This window comes from Eleutherodactylus coqui, chromosome 7, assembly GCF_035609145.1.
Source record: "Eleutherodactylus coqui strain aEleCoq1 chromosome 7, aEleCoq1.hap1, whole genome shotgun sequence".
In the NCBI taxonomy this organism is placed as follows: domain Eukaryota; kingdom Metazoa; phylum Chordata; class Amphibia; order Anura; family Eleutherodactylidae; genus Eleutherodactylus; species Eleutherodactylus coqui.
Genome location: NC_089843.1, coordinates 201,190,643 through 201,212,016, shown reverse-complemented (window position 1 = coordinate 201,212,016; position 21,374 = coordinate 201,190,643). Strand labels below are relative to the sequence as shown.

General features: G+C 46.8%; 3 non-coding genes across 3 annotated transcripts; all 3 read left to right on the top strand.

The window, feature by feature from the left end:
- The first annotated feature begins 245 nt into the window (after nt 1-245).
- On the top strand, nt 246-432 carry LOC136573965 (U2 spliceosomal RNA). Its single transcript, XR_010786164.1, has one exon. It is a non-coding gene; the product is annotated as a U2 spliceosomal RNA (small nuclear RNA).
- A 7,966-nt stretch (nt 433-8,398) lies between these two features.
- On the top strand, nt 8,399-8,586 carry LOC136574050 (U2 spliceosomal RNA). Its single transcript, XR_010786213.1, has one exon. It is a non-coding gene; the product is annotated as a U2 spliceosomal RNA (small nuclear RNA).
- A 7,673-nt stretch (nt 8,587-16,259) lies between these two features.
- LOC136573889 (U2 spliceosomal RNA) lies at nt 16,260-16,447 on the top strand. The gene has a single exon (XR_010786104.1). It is a non-coding gene; the product is annotated as a U2 spliceosomal RNA (small nuclear RNA).
- Nucleotides 16,448-21,374: the final 4,927 nt, after the last annotated feature.

The following is a 21,374-nucleotide window of genomic DNA, read 5'->3' as shown; positions in this document are numbered from 1 at the left end:
AAGGAAGTGTTGTGGGATGTAAGGAATGTGTATGTGTTCAAGAGAAAGGATGTAAGTGAGAGGGACAGCGTGCGAATGGTGTTGGGGAAATTATACTTCATTTATTTATGGGACAAAAGAAAGGATGGAGTCGATGCGGAAGGAATATGGAAGGTTAAAAAATGGATACAATTAGTTGATTTGTCATGATTTGTAATGTATTTATGTTGTATAATGTGATGGATTTATTATGTTGTGAATAAATAAAAACCTTTGGTTATAAAAAAAAAAAAAAAAAAATCTGTTCTTATCAGTTTAATATCTGATACGTCCCCTATCTGGGGACCATATATTAAATGGATTTTTAGAACAGGGAGCTGGAAAAAGAGCTTGCTCTGTCCACTCCACGCATTGACCTGGTATTGCAGTACCTCCAGGACCGGTGCACCCCCTTTCCTACAACCGTTTCCAAAAGCAGAAAAACAACACCGACGAGCAAGAGGTGCAGCGCAGCTGTGGCGGCGGCTGCTGCTACCACCACCACCCAAGCACTTTGATTGACACTCAGCCCGTCTGCTCGCAACATTGTATCCACTGAGCAGCTGCGTCTGCCAGAGTGTGCACAGCACAGGTACAACTGGAAGCAAAACAACACACACACCAGTTCATATGGCAGCCGCACTCTATAGTTCGTACCTACCGCTGCGCTAATAGCCAAGTTGGAAACATCGGGCAGGCACAGCGTATCCTGGCAGCCTGCGTCTGTATGCTCCACGTATTCGGGTCATGGGTGTATGTGCAGGGGGCCCGGAGCCCTAGGGGGCCCATAAAGTCTCTCTTCCCCACATTGTAAACCAATGCTATCAATGAAGCTTTATAGTTTGGGGGCCCAGTTCCAGACTTTGTACTGGGGCCCCGCAGCTTCAAGTTACACCTCCGGATCAGGATAATGCTAGGCCATTCCAACCAGCCTGTGTGTGTGACCTGCAGTCGCTGGTAGTCGAAAAGCGGCCGGCCCCGGATGCGCGCTTCAGAGTGGACAGACAGCAGCGGACCCCCAATCACACAGGCCCAAGGCTTGCTATGTAGCACGGAATACCTCATTGGACTGCAGCACTCCACGCGGGCTGAGATACACGCTCCACGTGGGATGGGCAGTATTCGTCCATGAAGATCCAGGCCAACGTTTAGAGATGGAGCAACACTCGGGGAGCAAAGAACTCCAACGAACGGACGTCTACTTTACAAGGATGTATTGCTTTATTCAATGCATGGACACAGAAACAGTTCAACCGCTCGATTACAGACCGCAGTCAATACAGTAAAGAAAGAAATGTGTCTGTTTAATGTAAACTTGCATGGAGCTCGTTTGTCAGCCACTGACTGACTGAATGCTGAAACGTGGTCTAACGTTACATGCACCACCAGGGATAAGGCCTTGCCTATAAGCATTCCCCAGCTGGCAAAAACGGAACCTCCCTGCCTATTCCTCACCATGGAAGAACGGAACCTACCTTTTTTTTTTAAAAAAAGAAAGCCACAGCAGCAGCCAACTCGATTTTGGTAGGCCGCTGTCTCCCCCTTGTGTGCTGCATAAAAAATGCACTCCACTAAAAATAACATTGATCCACGAAATAGAGCGTAGGGAGAGAATGAGGCTTCAAGATGAGCCGTCAGGCTATGATAAATTGTATCACACCTGGGCGATATGGATAGATGCCCGGAGCTCACCCCTATTTACTAGGTGGTTACAGACAGGGACATGTGAGTAACACGTTTAAACCACAATCGTAAAGAGAAACAACAATCCCGGAGCCCGCCCCCCCCCCCCCTTTTTGTTTTATTTTCTCTTTCTCCCGTGTCATAGATACCTACCATCCCTTACCACTCCCCCCCTTACCCTCCCCTCATTCCCCTGTTTGTAGACCTTATAAAATATCACAGACAAACATGATATAGTTCAACTCGAAATTGATTTATTAAGTTTCATTGTCAAAGTTAATTTTACATTGCTTTGAGATAAGGCAAAAGTTTCCCCCCCTCCATGAAACCAATAAAACCTATATTGAATAAAATAAAAATGATGCAGTTACCGGTAGTTCTGCAGCTTCTTGGTGGAAATAAAGACCATCTCCCGTCTCCCAGCTGCAGCAGAGACTGACTGAAATGGCTGCCAAGCCCGGTATTAATGCTTCTAAATTGATGACATCACAAAGGAGTGACATCATCAGCCTTCCAAACACCTGGCTCAATTGCATACAGTATGTATGTATGTATGTATGCATGTATGTGAGTCTATCTATCTATCTATCTATCTATCTATCTATCTATCTATCTATCTATCTTTATTAATTATGTAGAATATAGATATGGATTATTTCTAAATTACAGATTTTGTAGATATAGATTAAAGATAGATTTAAGATTGTTTGTGTGTGTATGTGTGTGTGTATATAAGTGTGTGTGTGTGTATATATATATATATATATATATATATATATATATATATAGTGTGTGTATATATATATAATGTATATATGTAAAAAAAATATAAAATCTGTAGTTATGTATGTATGTATGTATGTATGTATGTATGGCGGGAAAAAAAGGCCTGCTGTATGTTTTTAAGTTCTTCGGATGACCATGCCGCTCTAATATTCTCCTTACTAGGGTCTACTAATGCTGGCCCAGGGGAAGGCAATAAAGCCCTATGGGGCCGAAGCCAATTTCCCTTATTTTAGGTAAAAAGTTTCCATCCGTCCCTACTCGAAATGCGGCTGGCCGAAGAGATCCCTCCAACCGACCGGCCGACGCACCTTCAGAGACAAACTAGTGCTTGCTTCTAGTGTCATCGCCGGCTTAACCCTCGTTTGTAGGGAGCTGACGAGTCCTGCAGCAGCAGGCTCTGCAAGCCTAGGATGCGTGAGCTCGGTGCAAGAGGAAGGACTGAGGGTGTGAGGCTGGGCGCGGTTGAGAAGGCGTGGGGCGGGGCTATGTAAAGTTTTACAAGCTCTCCCCGCTGCCTGGGTGCATTGTGGGTGCGCCCAGAGTGCTGGCTGAGCGTGTTGCCTCAAGCCTTAGAAGTGGAGTTGGGCGGACCGGGCTACAGGTGAAACCCATTTCGGGTTATCGCTTCTCGGCCTTTTGGCTAAGACCAAGTGTACCTAGTACAGGAAGTCTTAGCCGGAAGGTAACTCGGGTACCCCTCTCCTTTGCCTGGCGGGATCGCCCACTTCGGTGGGCTTCACCCGCCTGCTGCCATCAGGGAGAGGGATTAGTCCCAGGGTAAACGGGTTGCGATCCCCCTGCCTCTTCTGGTCTCCGGGCCAGGAGAGGGCGCTTTACATACCACATCACAAAAGCGGTTTTGTGATATTCTCAAATACCAAAAATGGGCGAGGGCCCACACGACATACCGGCTTATGCGCGGATAAAGAACACTATACGTGTGTCTTTTTCAGATAGTGCGGACACACGTGGTCTGAAATATGTGGTTGAGGACGTGCTTAAAGGCGTTTTTAACGTACAAAAACACGAGATCCTGGCTATACAAGACTACCCGAAGCGACGGATCTACGATGTAACCTTGACAGAGACAGGCATCTTCCGGGACCTGGTCGCAGCCATATCAACAAAAAAAGATCCGAAGCTGGAGGGAGTCTTGTTAGTCGAGCACGTCCTCGACATCACTAAACTCGTGGTGATTAAGATGTATTCGCCCTACACTGACGTGAAGGAAGTTGAGGACTTTCTTTTACGATACTTCAAAGCGGTCAGATGTACGGGTAAGATTATGAACGAGTTTGGCATATGGACTTCAAAATGGCGCTTCCAGACCACGTGTGTAAGTGACCCCAGTTGGCCGGGGGGAGTGATCTTACCGCCCGCGCGTTTTAAATTGGGCAAGGTGAATGGCGACCTATACTTTGCGGGAATGCCCGACTTTTGCAGGATTTGCTCAAAATACGGTCATCAAAAAGAGTCCTGTGCAAGCACTTGTAAGAAATGTGGGGGTACGGATCACGAGACGAGTAAATGCCAGAAAGGAAAAGGGTGCTATTTTTGCGGCGGTGTTGGTCACCTCTATACGTTTTGCCCCCACAGAGCACAGAGGACGGAGCAGCAAGGGCGACCCGGACCCAAAGAGCAGCCGGGGCAGCCAGATGACCAGAAAACACCCCCCCAGGGAGAGGAACCTGAGGAGATGGAGGTTGCAAGTGGACCCCCCCAAAACGAAGGCAAGGAGCAGCGGAGCATCAAGCGGAGGGTGAGTGATCGGCGGACAGGCTCTCCCTCCCGGGAAACCGGTCGAGGTAGTAGAGCCAAGGAAGCCGGTCCAGGCTCTCCCACGATGCCCGCTCAAGCGGTGCCTGAGGCGGAGGACCCTGGGGGCACGGCGGCAGCTCAAAAAAGGCGGAAAGGCTCAGGTGACAGGCTGTACTCGGAGGTGGTGCAGGGGGGAACACCGGAGATCCCGACGAAGTCGGAGGACCCGGTGAAAGTACCCCCTGCGGTGCCATCCCAGAATGCCCCGCCCCCTCCTGTCCAGGAGGGGGCACGGGGTGCCACCTCTGAGGAGGCCGAGGAAATGAGCCAAGTACCCACCCCGGCGGAGGGGAAAGAGAAGGACATGGGAGCTGGCCTGCTAGCCCCCATGGAGATTCAGGAAACAATAGAATCAATATGGGACCTCACGCAGATCCCTCTCTCGGGCACCGTCGGGGGTCCACTGAGTGAAGTAGGTTCCTCTCCAGCATCAGCGTTCACATTAGATTCGGATGCGGGGGGGTGTGAGAGTGCCAGCGAGGTCTTTGGCTTGCCCGGAGACTTCTAAAGAGAAGACCCACGTTATACCATAGTCTCCAATGGCTGCTCTGTCGGGACTCACATTTAATGTCAGAAGCATCGAGAGCCACGTGAGGAGGGTCGCCCTCTTCAGCTATCTGACTATTTTTGCTGCCTCCGTCTTTTTCCTGCAGGAGTGCGGGATCCCGCATAGGGCCCAGTACAAAAAATACCAAGAGGACTGGGTACATGGACCGTCGGTCTGGTCCGGCTCTAACGAGACCAGATCGGCGGGGGTCGCCATTCTTTTTAAAGGGAACGTTTTTATTGATGTTATTAACGAAATTTTACCAGGCAGAGTTTTATTGGTCAAAGCGCTTATTAATGGTATAAAGTGGCAGTTTTTAAATTTTTATGGGTCAACAGATAAAAATGAAAGAGCGGAGATGTTGGAGATTTTACCCTTGTTTTTAAACGATTCTGATCCTCTGATTTTAGCGGGGGATTTTAATTGTATTTTAAAGGGGGAACGCCGGCTTTCTAGCTCAGTGAGCAGAAATTACGACAAAACCTCATCTTTGTTAAAAAATGTAATTTTAGACGCCAAGCTCACTGATGCTTTTAAAACATGCAATCCCAACGCATCAGAGGAAGCCGGCGTCACCTGGAGCAATAAGATCTGCAGCTCCAGGATAGATTTTATGTTCTGCTCTTATCAAGTACTGCCTTTTAGATGTGATTCTTTTACCAACGTGTTTTCTGACCATAAGCTTTTATATTTTAAAGTTGATACAGTTTTAAAAAGAAAAACTGGAAAGAATGCCTGGAAATTTAACGTGTCCCTTTTAGAAGATCCGCAGGTTTTATCCGATTTTATCGCTTTTTATAGAAACTGCAGACGAGTGAAGGATCCCAACACTCCCACCAGCCAGTGGTGGGAGATGATGAAACAAAAAATCAAAACATTCTTCATCAAGGTTGGGATCACCAAAGCTAGAGAGAAACGTATATTTTATTCCAACCTGAACACTCGTTTGCAGACCCTGTATAAGTTCCGTGAACATGATATAGAGGTGGACCACGAGATCATCGAGGTGAAGAAAGAGATCGCCCGGTGCCTGGAGCAGAGGGGAAAGGAGATTATATTCCGTTCAAAAGTAAAACACCTGGAGGAGAACGAGACCTGCTCCAGGTACTTCTTTAAGAAGATAAGAGACAAGCGGACAGTCCTCGATGATCTCGGTGGCACCAAGGACATACAGGGTATTTTAAAGAAAGTGCATGAGTTTTATGCGGATCTTTTTAATACAAAAACTGTTGACAGTGATTTTATGAATGACTCGTTGAAGGAGATCACTGACGTTTTAGATCCTGGTTCTTGTGAAATTTTATTACGGGACATCACAGAACAGGAGATTTTAGACACTATCAAAAGTTTTAAACCAGGCAAGGTGCCTGGGCCCGATGGTATACCCATAGAGTTTTATGTCACCTTTTTTGGTATTTTTAAGGATGACCTCTTCTCCCTTTTTACAGAAGTTTTTATGTCTAAAGCCCTCCCGGGGTCCTGGAAGAAGGGTGACGTGTCTCTCCTTTACAAAAAAGGAGACAAGACCGATATTAAAAACTGGAGACCGATCACCCTTCTGAACAGTGACTACAAAACAATGGCTAAGATATGTGCAAACCGTTTAAAGACCGTGATAAACAAAATTGTACACCCCAACCAGGTCTGTGGGGTGCCCGGGAGGGCAATATGGGAGAGTCTTAACCTCATAAAAGACTGTATAAGTGACACCAAGGCAAGGAAAGGTCAAATGGCAATTTTAACAATAGATTTCGAGAAAGCCTTTGACCGGGTGTCACATTTTTATCTTTTTAAGGTTTTAGAGAGAATGGGTATACCGGAAGGTTTTTTATTGTCTTTAAAAGCGTTTTACAATAATTGCACGAGCAGAATTTTAGTAAATGGTTTTAAAACACAGGAAGTGCTTTTAAACTCCGGGGTGAAGCAGGGGTGTCCCTTGTCCCCACTACTTTTTATATGCGCACTAGAGCCTCTTTTATGTACATTCAGACGGGACAAGCAGATCCGTGGGATCCCCCTGCCCGGCGGGGGGGGGATCGAGGCCAAAGTAGTGGGGTACATGGACGATGTGGCAATTCTCGGAAGGGACACCCCGTCGATCCAGAAGGCTGCGAGACAGATTGAGTTTTATTGCTGCGCCTCGGGTTTTAAAGTGAATTTTAACAAAAGTAGCATTTTAAACATCGGGGACCTGCCTTTGCCAGACGTCCCCATTCCTGTGTCTGACTCGGTGCAGATTTTAGGTGTCTCCTTCAACGAGGACAACAGAGGTCTTAATAGTTGGGACTTGGTGGCACAAAAAATAAATAAGAAATTCTGTATGTGGGGTATGAGAAAGCTGACCATGGAGGGGAAAGTTTTAATAACCAAAATGGTGATTTTACCTATTTTATTATATTTGAGTTTGGTGTTCCCCCCTCCTGGGAGGGTTTTTAACAAAATCGTTAAAGCTGCTTTTACCTTTTTATGGAGTTCCAAGATGGAGAAACTTAAACGCGAGATTGTGATGAAACCAAAAATAATGGGTGGAAAAGACTTTCCCGATTTTAAAGCCTTTTTATACACCAAGTATTTTAGCATGTGCCTGGGCGCACTTTTTAAAAACCACTTCTGGTCTTATTTTTTAAGATATAACACAGGTTATTTTATGAGGCGTCACGGGTGGTTTAAAACCATTTTAAACTCACCTTATTCTTTTAACCTGTCACCAGAATATAAGATTTTAGAAAAAATTGTGGTTTTATATGATTTTACCGGAAAAAGTGCGCAGATTTTAATGAATAGTAAATTAATGATAAAAAATATTAAAGAAAGTGGTTTTTATGTTCAAATTAGTAATTTTAATGAGAGCAAAACCAAAGAAATATGGAGAAAGATAAATAACCACATTTTTAATTCACAGAAAGACCTGGCCTGGAGCTGCGTCCATGACTGTCTTCCGTGCCGGGCATTCCAGCATCGTAGAGGATTGACCAACACCGCCGCGTGCCCAAGACCCGGATGTGGAGAAGAGGAGACAACTACCCATCTGTTATGGACTTGTTTTTTAACCAAGAGAGTATGGACTCAGATTTTACCATTAATACGAAAGATAACTGGACTGAGGAGAATAACGCTACAAGCAATATTATATGGATGTCTGGAATGCCCCACACGGTCGCAAGAAATTATGGCATGGAAGATAGTCAACTCGGTCAAAGCAGCTCTGTGGAAGGCCAGGAACATTTTAGTCTTCAAACGCGAAGTTTTATCTGTGAAAGATATTTTATCTATGGCTCTTAATGAAATGTATCAATATTATATTGTGGACAGGAAAAACTTTCCTATTTTATCAAGAAAATGGCTTTTAAGGGAATGGAACTCCATCATATAGTGCCACCAAGTGCCCTTTTATGTGTTTTTAATGTGAATTTTAACAACATGTAATGTATGTTTTGAATGTTTTTTATGGTATGTTTTAAATATGTTCTATAATGTGTTTTTAAATGTACTATATATGAACATTCTAACATGTCAAAGTCAAAACGTGTTGTTTAAAATAAACGCCCCCCATCTGGAGGGTTAGTCAACTTAAAAAAAAATCTGTTCTTATCAGTTTAATATCTGATACGTCCCCTATCTGGGGACCATATATTAAATGGATTTTTAGAACAGGGAGCTGGAAAAAGAGCTTGCTCTGTCCACTCCACGCATTGACCTGGTATTGCAGTACCTCCAGGACCGGTGCACCCCCTTTCCTACAACCGTTTCCAAAAGCAGAAAAACAACACCGACGAGCAAGAGGTGCAGCGCAGCTGTGGCGGCGGCTGCTGCTACCACCACCACCCAAGCACTTTGATTGACACTCAGCCCGTCTGCTCGCAACATTGTATCCACTGAGCAGCTGCGTCTGCCAGAGTGTGCACAGCACAGGTACAACTGGAAGCAAAACAACACACACACCAGTTCATATGGCAGCCGCACTCTATAGTTCGTACCTACCGCTGCGCTAATAGCCAAGTTGGAAACATCGGGCAGGCACAGCGTATCCTGGCAGCCTGCGTCTGTATGCTCCACGTATTCGGGTCATGGGTGTATGTGCAGGGGGCCCGGAGCCCTAGGGGGCCCATAAAGTCTCTCTTCCCCACATTGTAAACCAATGCTATCAATGAAGCTTTATAGTTTGGGGGCCCAGTTCCAGACTTTGTACTGGGGCCCCGCAGCTTCAAGTTACACCTCCGGATCAGGATAATGCTAGGCCATTCCAACCAGCCTGTGTGTGTGACCTGCAGTCGCTGGTAGTCGAAAAGCGGCCGGCCCCGGATGCGCGCTTCAGAGTGGACAGACAGCAGCGGACCCCCAATCACACAGGCCCAAGGCTTGCTATGTAGCACGGAATACCTCATTGGACTGCAGCACTCCACGCGGGCTGAGATACACGCTCCACGTGGGATGGGCAGTATTCGTCCATGAAGATCCAGGCCAACGTTTAGAGATGGAGCAACACTCGGGGAGCAAAGAACTCCAACGAACGGACGTCTACTTTACAAGGATGTATTGCTTTATTCAATGCATGGACACAGAAACAGTTCAACCGCTCGATTACAGACCGCAGTCAATACAGTAAAGAAAGAAATGTGTCTGTTTAATGTAAACTTGCATGGAGCTCGTTTGTCAGCCACTGACTGACTGAATGCTGAAACGTGGTCTAACGTTACATGCACCACCAGGGATAAGGCCTTGCCTATAAGCATTCCCCAGCTGGCAAAAACGGAACCTCCCTGCCTATTCCTCACCATGGAAGAACGGAACCTACCTTTTTTTTTAAAAAAAAGAAAGCCACAGCAGCAGCCAACTCGATTTTGGTAGGCCGCTGTCTCCCCCTTGTGTGCTGCATAAAAAATGCACTCCACTAAAAATAACATTGATCCACGAAATAGAGCGTAGGGAGAGAATGAGGCTTCAAGATGAGCCGTCAGGCTATGATAAATTGTATCACACCTGGGCGATATGGATAGATGCCCGGAGCTCACCCCTATTTACTAGGTGGTTACAGACAGGGACATGTGAGTAACACGTTTAAACCACAATCGTAAAGAGAAACAACAATCCCGGAGCCCGCCCCCCCCCCCCCCTTTTTGTTTTATTTTCTCTTTCTCCCGTGTCATAGATACCTACCATCCCTTACCACTCCCCCCCTTACCCTCCCCTCATTCCCCTGTTTGTAGACCTTATAAAATATCACAGACAAACATGATATAGTTCAACTCGAAATTGATTTATTAAGTTTCATTGTCAAAGTTAATTTTACATTGCTTTGAGATAAGGCAAAAGTTTCCCCCCCTCCATGAAACCAATAAAACCTATATTGAATAAAATAAAAATGATGCAGTTACCGGTAGTTCTGCAGCTTCTTGGTGGAAATAAAGACCATCTCCCGTCTCCCAGCTGCAGCAGAGACTGACTGAAATGGCTGCCAAGCCCGGTATTAATGCTTCTAAATTGATGACATCACAAAGGAGTGACATCATCAGCCTTCCAAACACCTGGCTCAATTGCATACAGTATGTATGTATGTATGTATGCATGTATGTGAGTCTATCTATCTATCTATCTATCTATCTATCTTTATTAATTATGTAGAATATAGATATGGATTATTTCTAAATTACAGATTTTGTAGATATAGATTAAAGATAGATTTAAGATTGTTTGTGTGTGTATGTGTGTGTGTATATAAGTGTGTGTGTGTGTATATATATATATATATATATATATATATATATATATATATATATATATATATATATATATATAGTGTGTGTATATATATATAATGTATATATGTAAAAAAAATATAAAATCTGTAGTTATGTATGTATGTATGTATGTATGGCGGGAAAAAAAGGCCTGCTGTATGTTTTTAAGTTCTTCGGATGACCATGCCGCTCTAATATTCTCCTTACTAGGGTCTACTAATGCTGGCCCAGGGGAAGGCAATAAAGCCCTATGGGGCCGAAGCCAATTTCCCTTATTTTAGGTAAAAAGTTTCCATCCGTCCCTACTCGAAATGCGGCTGGCCGAAGAGATCCCTCCAACCGACCGGCCGACGCACCTTCAGAGACAAACTAGTGCTTGCTTCTAGTGTCATCGCCGGCTTAACCCTCGTTTGTAGGGAGCTGACGAGTCCTGCAGCAGCAGGCTCTGCAAGCCTAGGATGCGTGAGCTCGGTGCAAGAGGAAGGACTGAGGGTGTGAGGCTGGGCGCGGTTGAGAAGGCGTGGGGCGGGGCTATGTAAAGTTTTACAAGCTCTCCCCGCTGCCTGGGTGCATTGTGGGTGCGCCCAGAGTGCTGGCTGAGCGTGTTGCCTCAAGCCTTAGAAGTGGAGTTGGGCGGACCGGGCTACAGGTGAAACCCATTTCGGGTTATCGCTTCTCGGCCTTTTGGCAAAGATCAAGTGTAAAGCTTGGTCTGAGCTGTGGGCCGTGGGTGTGCTGGGGTTCACCCAGTGAGAAGGATCACTTTATCTGTGGTGTTACACCGACAGTTACCTTGCAGGATGTACGGCATCAAGAACACGATCCGGTTTGAGGTGGAGTCCAAGAGCAGCCTAAAGAACAACCTGGTTTACATCGTCCGGGACGTACTGTTGGAAAAAGGTGATGTACCTGTGGAGGAGATTTATAGTGTCCAGGACTTTCCCCGTCAGGGGCAATATGATGTCACTTTTTGTGATGAAGGGGCATGCCTAAACGTGTTTGAATGGCTGCGAACCCAGAGAGACACTGAGCTCCTTAACGGGGTTAAAATAACCCCCCTGTTTGGCTTGCAGGAGAGGCTAGTGACTGTGCACGTGTTTAACCCCTACACGGATGTGGGCCTCCTTTTCAGTTTCCTTGAGCAGTATTGCGACCACGTACGAGGTGGTGAAAAACAGAAGAATATCCTAGGAATATTTAACTGTAAATATAAATTCATGGTGAGACTGAAGAGGAACCCAAGTCGTATCGGGGGAGTGATGCACCCCCCTGCCAATTTTTCCATTGCTGGCTACCGTGGCTACTTACATTATGCAGGACAGCCGACCTATTGCCGGAATTGCGAGCAGTTTGGTCACATTAAAGCGGACTGCACCAAAGGCCTTGTGTGCAGAAACTGCAAGGGTGTTGGGCACCATGCTGGCGACTGCCCTAAGCCAAAGAGGTGCGATCTTTGTGGGTCGTCTGAGCACGTGGTGAAAGATTGCCCGGCGAACGGTGGTTTTGGTGGCTGGCGGCGACCCCCTGAGGAGGGAGCAGCAGCCAGCAAGGCGAGCACGTCTGCAGGTGCGGCTGCTGCAGAACCTCGGCCATCAGCTGCAGCTAACGAGGTGTCTGTCCAGCCTGAGCAGGGAACTGCTGAAAGTATTACACCTGTTGTTCCTGTGAGAGCCAAGGCAGTGAGAGCTGCAGCTGCGTCTGTGTCTGCGGCTGCTAAAGCAGGAAAAGAGGAGGAAATTAAGAGGAAAGTGGATACCCAAAAAGTACCTGAGACGCCGCATGTTGGGAGTGCTACTCCGGAAGAGCAGGTGGTTGGGGTTATCAGACAGTTGGAGGAGATCATCGAGGAAGTGGACAGCCCCATTAACCCCTCAGGGAACATTGAGGAGTTTTCCTCCCCTGAGACAGTCCTGAGTAAGAGGGAGGGTGGAGGTGGAGGTGGTGGGCTGAATGACTCCAGTGAGGAGGAGTTTGTGGAGGTGGCTGGAAAGAACACAGCCAAAAAAAGAAGGTGCACAAAAAGTAAAGAGACGCTCATGGAGGTCAGTAACCCTTTCGAGACTTTGGCGCAAGACCTGGAGTGCTCAGGTGAGAGTGGCGAGGACTTATAAAATGAGCCACAAAGTGTCTATATAATCCTGTGTATTTAGTGGTTTAGCCACTTTAAGTGGAAGGCATATAAGTGTATGACATTTGTTGAAAGGTCTTTGCGTGAACTAAGACATTTTTCTGCAAAGGTATAACAATTATGGTTTTGAATATATGTTCCCAGAACGTGCGCGTTTTTAAATCAAAGGCCAGAAGGGCAGCAATTTTTAGTTTTTTGCATCAGAAGAATGCTGATTTATTTTGCTTGCAGGAGTGTGGTATAGACACTGATGTCAGCCCGTCAGAATGGCCTTATGGTGCTGCAGCATGGTCGGGGAGTACATATAATAAAAACGATGGAGTCGGCATACTTATTAACTCCAGAGAGTTGGCGCTACAGAGTAGCGAAATAATTGAGGCTGGAAGATGCATCTCCGCGGTGTTATTATATAGAGGTACGCAATTCCGTGTTATTAATGTGTATGCACCTGCGGAGAAGCATGAGAGGAGCGCTCTATTTAACAAAATAAAGTTTTTCATGCAAGGAAGGACACCTACCGTCCTCATAGGAGACATGAATTGTGACCTCTCAAAAAAATCGTTTGACGTGTCTGCAAAATGTTTATTTGAACTATGCTCTGATTTTCACCTGAGGGATATCCAACAGGCGTGTGGCATATCCCCTCAGCTTAATACATACCATGCGGACAGGGGTGGAGTCCACTCCAAAATTGATTATTGTTTTTTATCAGAAGGTCTATCTGCCACAAGTTATGTTCAAGAGATGGCGCTATTCTCAGATCATGAGTGTCTGTTATGTGGGGTGGAGGTAGGGAACGGTGTTGTGTGGGGGAGGGGAGTCTGGAAGCTGAACCTCAAGCTTCTGGAGGGACAGGACATAAAAAAACAATATGAAAGTCTGTATAGGAGGTGGAGGGACAGAAAGGGGGACTTTGTAAATGTCTTAGATTGGTGGGATTGGGTAAAGGGGAAAACTAAAACCTTTTTCAAGTCGGCAGGATACAAAGTAGCCAGGGAAAGGAAGGCAGAGTACGTGAGGCTTGGCAACAAACTAAGCCTGTTGATAAAATTGCGCGATAACGGAAGAGATGTGCAAGAAGACATCTTGAAAACCAGAAGACAGATAAATAATTATCTAGTGGAAAAAGGGAAGAGCATAATGTACCGCGCTAAATTAGACAAGATGCTGCATGATGAGACATGTTCGCGGTTCTTTTTTAAAAAAGTGTTTTCTAAAAAACCTACCTTCGAAGTAATAGAGAGAGAGACAGGAGGGGAGGTGAGGGGGGAGGAGGTGTACGAAGAGGTAGCATCCTTCTATGAGGACTTATATAAGGTAAAATGGAGGGATGAAGTCCTGGAGGATGACGTGTTAACTACACTTGAAAACAAGTTAGGGGAGGCGGACCAAGTGTCCATCACACATGACATCACCGCTAAAGAAGTGTGGGAGGCGGTCCAGAGTATGGCCGCTAATAAAACGCCTGGTATGGATGGGTTACCGATTGAATATTATCGTATGCTGTGGAGTGTGATAGGGAAAGATGTGTGTGAAGTGTGCCAGTACATGTGGGTGAATGTGGATGTAGCGGAAAGTATGCGAGGTGGAGTGGTTGTATTAATACCCAAAAAGGGCAATCTGAAAAATTTAAAAAATTGGCGCCCGATTACGCTTCTTAATGCTGACTATAAAATTTATGCTAAAATCATTGCAAATCGGATGCGTGCGGTAGTGGAGAGCGTGGTGAGCGAGGACCAGTACTGTGCGGTGCCCGGTAGGAGGGTGCATGAGAGTCTGTGTCTGGTGCGGGATTGTCTGGGAGATTGTAAGGAGCGAAAGAAGAGTGTGTATGTGGTGAGCTTGGACTTTGAAAAAGCGTATGATAGGTTGTCGCATGGGTTCTTGTTCCGAGTGTTGGTGTGCATGGGGTTCCCGGGTATGTTTGTAGAGCGAGTGAGGAGTCTGTATGAAAGGATTTATAGTAGTATGTTAGTGAATGGGAAGGTTGGAAGGAGAGTGAATGTGATGTCTGGTGTGCGTCAGGGGTGTCCGCTGTCGGCCGTGGTTTTCATCTGCGCCATGGAGCCGTTACTATGTCTAATAAGACAGGATAAGATGATAAGGGGGATCCACATCCCAGGTAGTGACGGCAGAGAGCTAAAGGTGTGTGCGTATATGGATGATGTGTGTGTGATGTGTGAGTCTGAGAGTGCAGTGAGGAGAGTGAAGCTGTTGGTGTCCGTGTTTTGTGGTGCGTCTGCGTTCCGTGTCAACTGGGATAAAAGTGAGTGCAAGGTGTTTGGTGAGACTGGAGTGGATGCAGATATAGGTTTAAATATTGTGTCCGGGCCAATTAAAATTCTAGGCATTAGGTTTAATAACAATTTACAGGGGGAAGAGAGCTGGGAGGAGGCAAGACAGAAGGTGGAGAACCGGTTAAATTATTGGAAATTACGCAACCTGACTATGATAGGCAAAATCGTAATATTAAAGAGCGTAATTTTGCCCATTTTCTTATACGTGGCATTAGTTTTCCCTCCGGGATACATGGGTCAGAGGAGGCTGAACAGAGTCATGTTTTTGTTCTTCTGGGGGTCCAAAATGGAACGTCTGAGGAGGGAGGTAGTGTACAAGAGTTGGGAGAGAGGAGGGATGGGCTTTCCCAATTTAGAGACATACTTTGGATGCAACAGCGTAGTTTTCCTACTAAGCATGTTGCAAAAAACCACCAAAGGGGCGTGCATGATGAGGTATCTAGCAGGGAGATGGTTTGTACGTATGAAATGGTGCGAATACGACTTGAGGAAACCAGTTGCTTTCCAAATCCCTAAGTGGTATGAATGGACAGTATGTTTTGTGGCGAAGTTTGAGTTGGATGACTGCGAAGTGAATGTACTTAAGAATAAGCGAATGGTTAAACGAATGATTGAGAGTAAGGACGAGATGTCTGATATTAATTCTGTTAGCAGAGTGAATGTGGAGAGAGTGTGGAAGAAAGTGCGGATGGATGGGATGAGCAATAGGCAGAGTGAGATTGTATGGCAGAGTCTGCATGGCGTGTTACCGGTGCGAGAGTTTCAGCGTGTGAGAGGTTTGGTGAGGAGTGAGAGATGTCCGAGAGAGGGGTGCGGTGGATGTGAGAATGTGGTTCATTTATTTTGGAACTGCAGCCATGCACAAAATGTGCTGCGGAGACTTGGTCCGTTATGTAAGGAAATAACAGGAGTTAATTTCATGTCCTTTGAGTTAGTTATGTTTGGTTTGGGTGCGAGAGGCAGTGTGAGAGAGAGACTGTTGTGGCTGTTTATGGCGTGCGTGAAGGAAGTGTTGTGGGATGTAAGGAATGTGTATGTGTTCAAGAGGAAGGATGTAAGTGAGAGGGACAGCGTGCGAATGGTGTTGGGGAAATTATACTTCATTTATTTATGGGACAAAAGAAAGGATGGAGTCGATGCGGAAGGAATATGGAAGGTTAAAAAATGGATACAATTAGTTGATTTGTCATGATTTGTAATGTATTTATGTTGTATAAATGTGATGGAATTATTATGTTGTGAATAAATAAAAACCTTTGGTTATAAAAAAAAAAAAAAATCTGTTCTTATCAGTTTAATATCTGATACGTCCCCTATCTGGGGACCATATATTAAATGGATTTTTAGAACAGGGAGCTGGAAAAAGAGCTTGCTCTGTCCACTCCACGCATTGACCTGGTATTGCAGTACCTCCAGGACCGGTGCACCCCCTTTCCTACAACCGTTTCCAAAAGCAGAAAAACAACACCGACGAGCAAGAGGTGCAGCGCAGCTGTGGCGGCGGCTGCTGCTACCACCACCACCCAAGCACTTTGATTGACACTCAGCCCGTCTGCTCGCAACATTGTATCCACTGAGCAGCTGCGTCTGCCAGAGTGTGCACAGCACAGGTACAACTGGAAGCAAAACAACACACACACCAGTTCATATGGCAGCCGCACTCTATAGTTCGTACCTACCGCTGCGCTAATAGCCAAGTTGGAAACATCGGGCAGGCACAGCGTATCCTGGCAGCCTGCGTCTGTATGCTCCACGTATTCGGGTCATGGGTGTATGTGCAGGGGGCCCGGAGCCCTAGGGGGCCCATAAAGTCTCTCTTCCCCACATTGTAAACCAATGCTATCAATGAAGCTTTATAGTTTGGGGGCCCAGTTCCAGACTTTGTACTGGGGCCCCGCAGCTTCAAGTTACACCTCCGGATCAGGATAATGCTAGGCCATTCCAACCAGCCTGTGTGTGTGACCTGCAGTCGCTGGTAGTCGAAAAGCGGCCGGCCCCGGATGCGCGCTTCAGAGTGGACAGACAGCAGCGGACCCCCAATCACACAGGCCCAAGGCTTGCTATGTAGCACGGAATACCTCATTGGACTGCAGCACTCCACGCGGGCTGAGATACACGCTCCACGTGGGATGGGCAGTATTCGTCCATGAAGATCCAGGCCAACGTTTAGAGATGGAGCAACACTCGGGGAGCAAAGAACTCCAACGAACGGACGTCTACTTTACAAGGATGTATTGCTTTATTCAATGCATGGACACAGAAACAGTTCAACCGCTCGATTACAGACCGCAGTCAATACAGTAAAGAAAGAAATGTGTCTGTTTAATGTAAACTTGCATGGAGCTCGTTTGTCAGCCACTGACTGACTGAATGCTGAAACGTGGTCTAACGTTACATGCACCACCAGGGATAAGGCCTTGCCTATAAGCATTCCCCAGCTGGCAAAAACGGAACCTCCCTGCCTATTCCTCACCATGGAAGAACGGAACCTACCTTTTTTTTTTAAAAAAAGAAAGCCACAGCAGCAGCCAACTCGATTTTGGTAGGCCGCTGTCTCCCCCTTGTGTGCTGCATAAAAAATGCACTCCACTAAAAATAACATTGATCCACGAAATAGAGCGTAGGGAGAGAATGAGGCTTCAAGATGAGCCGTCAGGCTATGATAAATTGTATCACACCTGGGCGATATGGATAGATGCCCGGAGCTCACCCCTATTTACTAGGTGGTTACAGACAGGGACATGTGAGTAACACGTTTAAACCACAATCGTAAAGAGAAACAACAATCCCGGAGCCCGCCCCCCCCCCCTTTTTGTTTTATTTTCTCTTTCTCCCGTGTCATAGATACCTACCATCCCTTACCACTCCCCCCCTTACCCTCCCCTCATTCCCCTGTTTGTAGACCTTATAAAATATCACAGACAAACATGATATAGTTCAACTCGAAATTGATTTATTAAGTTTCATTGTCAAAGTTAATTTTACATTGCTTTGAGATAAGGCAAAAGTTTCCCCCCCTCCATGAAACCAATAAAACCTATATTGAATAAAATAAAAATGATGCAGTTACCGGTAGTTCTGCAGCTTCTTGGTGGAAATAAAGACCATCTCCCGTCTCCCAGCTGCAGCAGAGACTGACTGAAATGGCTGCCAAGCCCGGTATTAATGCTTCTAAATTGATGACATCACAAAGGAGTGACATCATCAGCCTTCCAAACACCTGGCTCAATTGCATACAGTATGTATGTATGTATGTATGCATGTATGTGAGTCTATCTATCTATCTATCTATCTATCTTTATTAATTATGTAGACTATAGATATGGATTATTTCTAAATTACAGATTTTGTAGATATAGATTAAAGATAGATTTAAGATTGTTTGTGTGTGTATGTGTGTGTGTATATAAGTGTGTGTGTGTGTATATATATATATATATATATATATATATATATATATATATATAGTGTGTGTATATATATATAATGTATATATGTAAAAAAAATATAAAATCTGTAGTTATGTATGTATGTATGTATGTATGTATGTATGTATGTATGGCGGGAAAAAAAGGCCTGCTGTATGTTTTTAAGTTCTTCGGATGACCATGCCGCTCTAATATTCTCCTTACTAGGGTCTACTAATGCTGGCCCAGGGGAAGGCAATAAAGCCCTATGGGGCCGAAGCCAATTTCCCTTATTTTAGGTAAAAAGTTTCCATCCGTCCCTACTCGAAATGCGGCTGGCCGAAGAGATCCCTCCAACCGACCGGCCGACGCACCTTCAGAGACAAACTAGTGCTTGCTTCTAGTGTCATCGCCGGCTTAACCCTCGTTTGTAGGGAGCTGACGAGTCCTGCAGCAGCAGGCTCTGCAAGCCTAGGATGCGTGAGCTCGGTGCAAGAGGAAGGACTGAGGGTGTGAGGCTGGGCGCGGTTGAGAAGGCGTGGGGCGGGGCTATGTAAAGTTTTACAAGCTCTCCCCGCTGCCTGGGTGCATTGTGGGTGCGCCCAGAGTGCTGGCTGAGCGTGTTGCCTCAAGCCTTAGAAGTGGAGTTGGGCGGACCGGGCTACAGGTGAAACCCATTTCGGGTTATCGCTTCTCGGCCTTTTGGCTAAGATCAAGTGTACCTGGTACAGGCGGTCTTAGTCAGAAGGTAACTCGGGTACCCCTCTCCTCTGCCTGGCGGGATCGCCCACTCCGGTGGGCTTCACCCGCCTGCTGCTATCGGGGAGAGGGATTAGTCCCAGGGTAAACGGGTTGCGATCCCCCTGCCTCTTCTGGTCTCCGGGCCAGAGGAGGGCGCTACTATTGTTGAGTCACAAAGCGGTTTTGTGACTTCCCTTCTACAAACATGGGCGAAAGCCCACAAGAAATACCGGCATATGCGCGGATTAAGAACACAGTACGTGTCTCTTTTACGAATAGTGCGGATACACGTGGCCTGAGGTATGTGGTTGAGGACGTGCTACAAGGAGTATTTAATGTGCAAAAGAGAGAGATTCTAGCGATCCAAGACTACCCCAAGCGACGGATCTACGACGTTACCCTAACTGAAACTGGCATATTTCGAGATCTGGTGGCGGCCATCCCAGAGAAGAAAGATCCGAAGCTTGCGGGTGTCTTGCTGGTCGAGCACGTCCTCGACATAACTAAACTCGTGGTGATTAAGATGTACTCTCCTTACATTGACGTGAAAGAGGTTGAGGCTTTCCTATCACGATATTTTAAATCCGTCAGATGTATGGGAAAAATTATGAACGAGTTTGGCATCTGGACCTCGAAGTGGCGTTTCCAGGCCACGTGTATAAGTGACCCCAGTTGGCCGGGGGGAGTGATCTTACCGCCCGCGCGTTTTAAATTGGGCAAAGTGAATGGCGACCTGTACTTTGCGGGAATGCCCGACTTCTGCAGGGTTTGTTCAACATACGGTCACCAAAAAGAAAACTGTGCGAGTACTTGTAAGAAATGTGGGGGCACTGATCACGAGACAAGCGAGTGCAAAAAAGGCAAAGGTTGTTATTTCTGCGGCAGTGTTGGTCACCTCTACACGTTTTGCCCCCACAGAGCACAGAAGACGGAGCAGCAAGGGCGACCCGGACCGAAGGAGCAGCCAGGGCAGCCAGATGACCAAGCAGCACCCCCCCAGGGAGAGGAACCTGAGGAGATGGAGGTCTCCAGTGGACCCCCCCAGACCGGTAAGGAACAGCGGAGCATAAAGAGGAGGGTGAGTGACCGGCGGACAGGCTCTCCCTCCCGGGAAACCGGTGGAGGTGGTAGAGCCGGGGAAGCCGGTCCAGGCCCTCCCAAGATGCCCGCTCAAGCGGTGCCTGAGGTGGAGGACCCAGGGGGCACGGCGGCAGCAACACAGAAAAGGCGGAAAGGCTCGGGAGGCAGGCTCTATTCGGAGGTGGTGCAGGGGGGAACCCCGGAGATTCCGACTCAGTTGGAGGACCCTGGGGAAGTACCCCCTGCGGTGTCAGCCCAGAAGGCCCCTCCCCCTCCCTGCCAGGAGGGGGCGCGGGGTGCCACCTCCGAGGGCAGAGATACATGCGAGAGCCGAGTACCCACCCCGGCGGAGGGGTCAGATATGAGCACGGGAGCTGGCCTGCCAGCCCCCTTGGAGTTCCCAGTAGAAATAGAATCGGTATGGGACTTTACGCAAATCCCTCTCTCGGGCACCGTAGGGGGTCCACTAAGCGAGGTAGGTTCCTCTCCAGCATCGACTTTTACGATGGACTCGGATGCGGGGGGGTGTGAGAGTGTCAGCGAGGTCTTTGGCTTGCCCGGGGACTTCTGAGCAGAGACCCACACATTTCCTAGTCCCCCATGGCTGCTCTATCGGGACTCACGTTCAACGTCAGAAGCATCGAGAGCCACGTGAGGAGGGTCGCCCTCTTCAACTACCTGACGATTTTCGCTGCCTCCGTCTTTTTCCTGCAGGAGTGCGGGATCCCGCATAGAGCCCAGTACAAAAAATACCAAGAGGACTGGGTACATGGACCGTCGGTCTGGTCCGGCTCTAACGAGACCAGATCGGCGGGGGTCGCCATTCTTTTTAAAGGAAACGTTTTAATTGACGTTATTAACGAAATTTTACCAGGCAGAATTTTATTGGTCAAAGCTTTTATTAACGGAGTAAAGTGGCAGTTTTTAAATTTTTATGGTGCAACAGATAAAAACACCCGAGCAGAAATGTTAGAGATTTTACCCCTCTTTTTAAACGATTCAGATCCTCTCATTTTAGCGGGAGATTTTAATTGTATTTTAAAGGGGGAACGCCGGCTTTCAAGCTCAGTGAGCAGAAATTATGATAAAACCTCAGCCTTGCTAAAAAACATCATCTCAGACGCCAAGCTC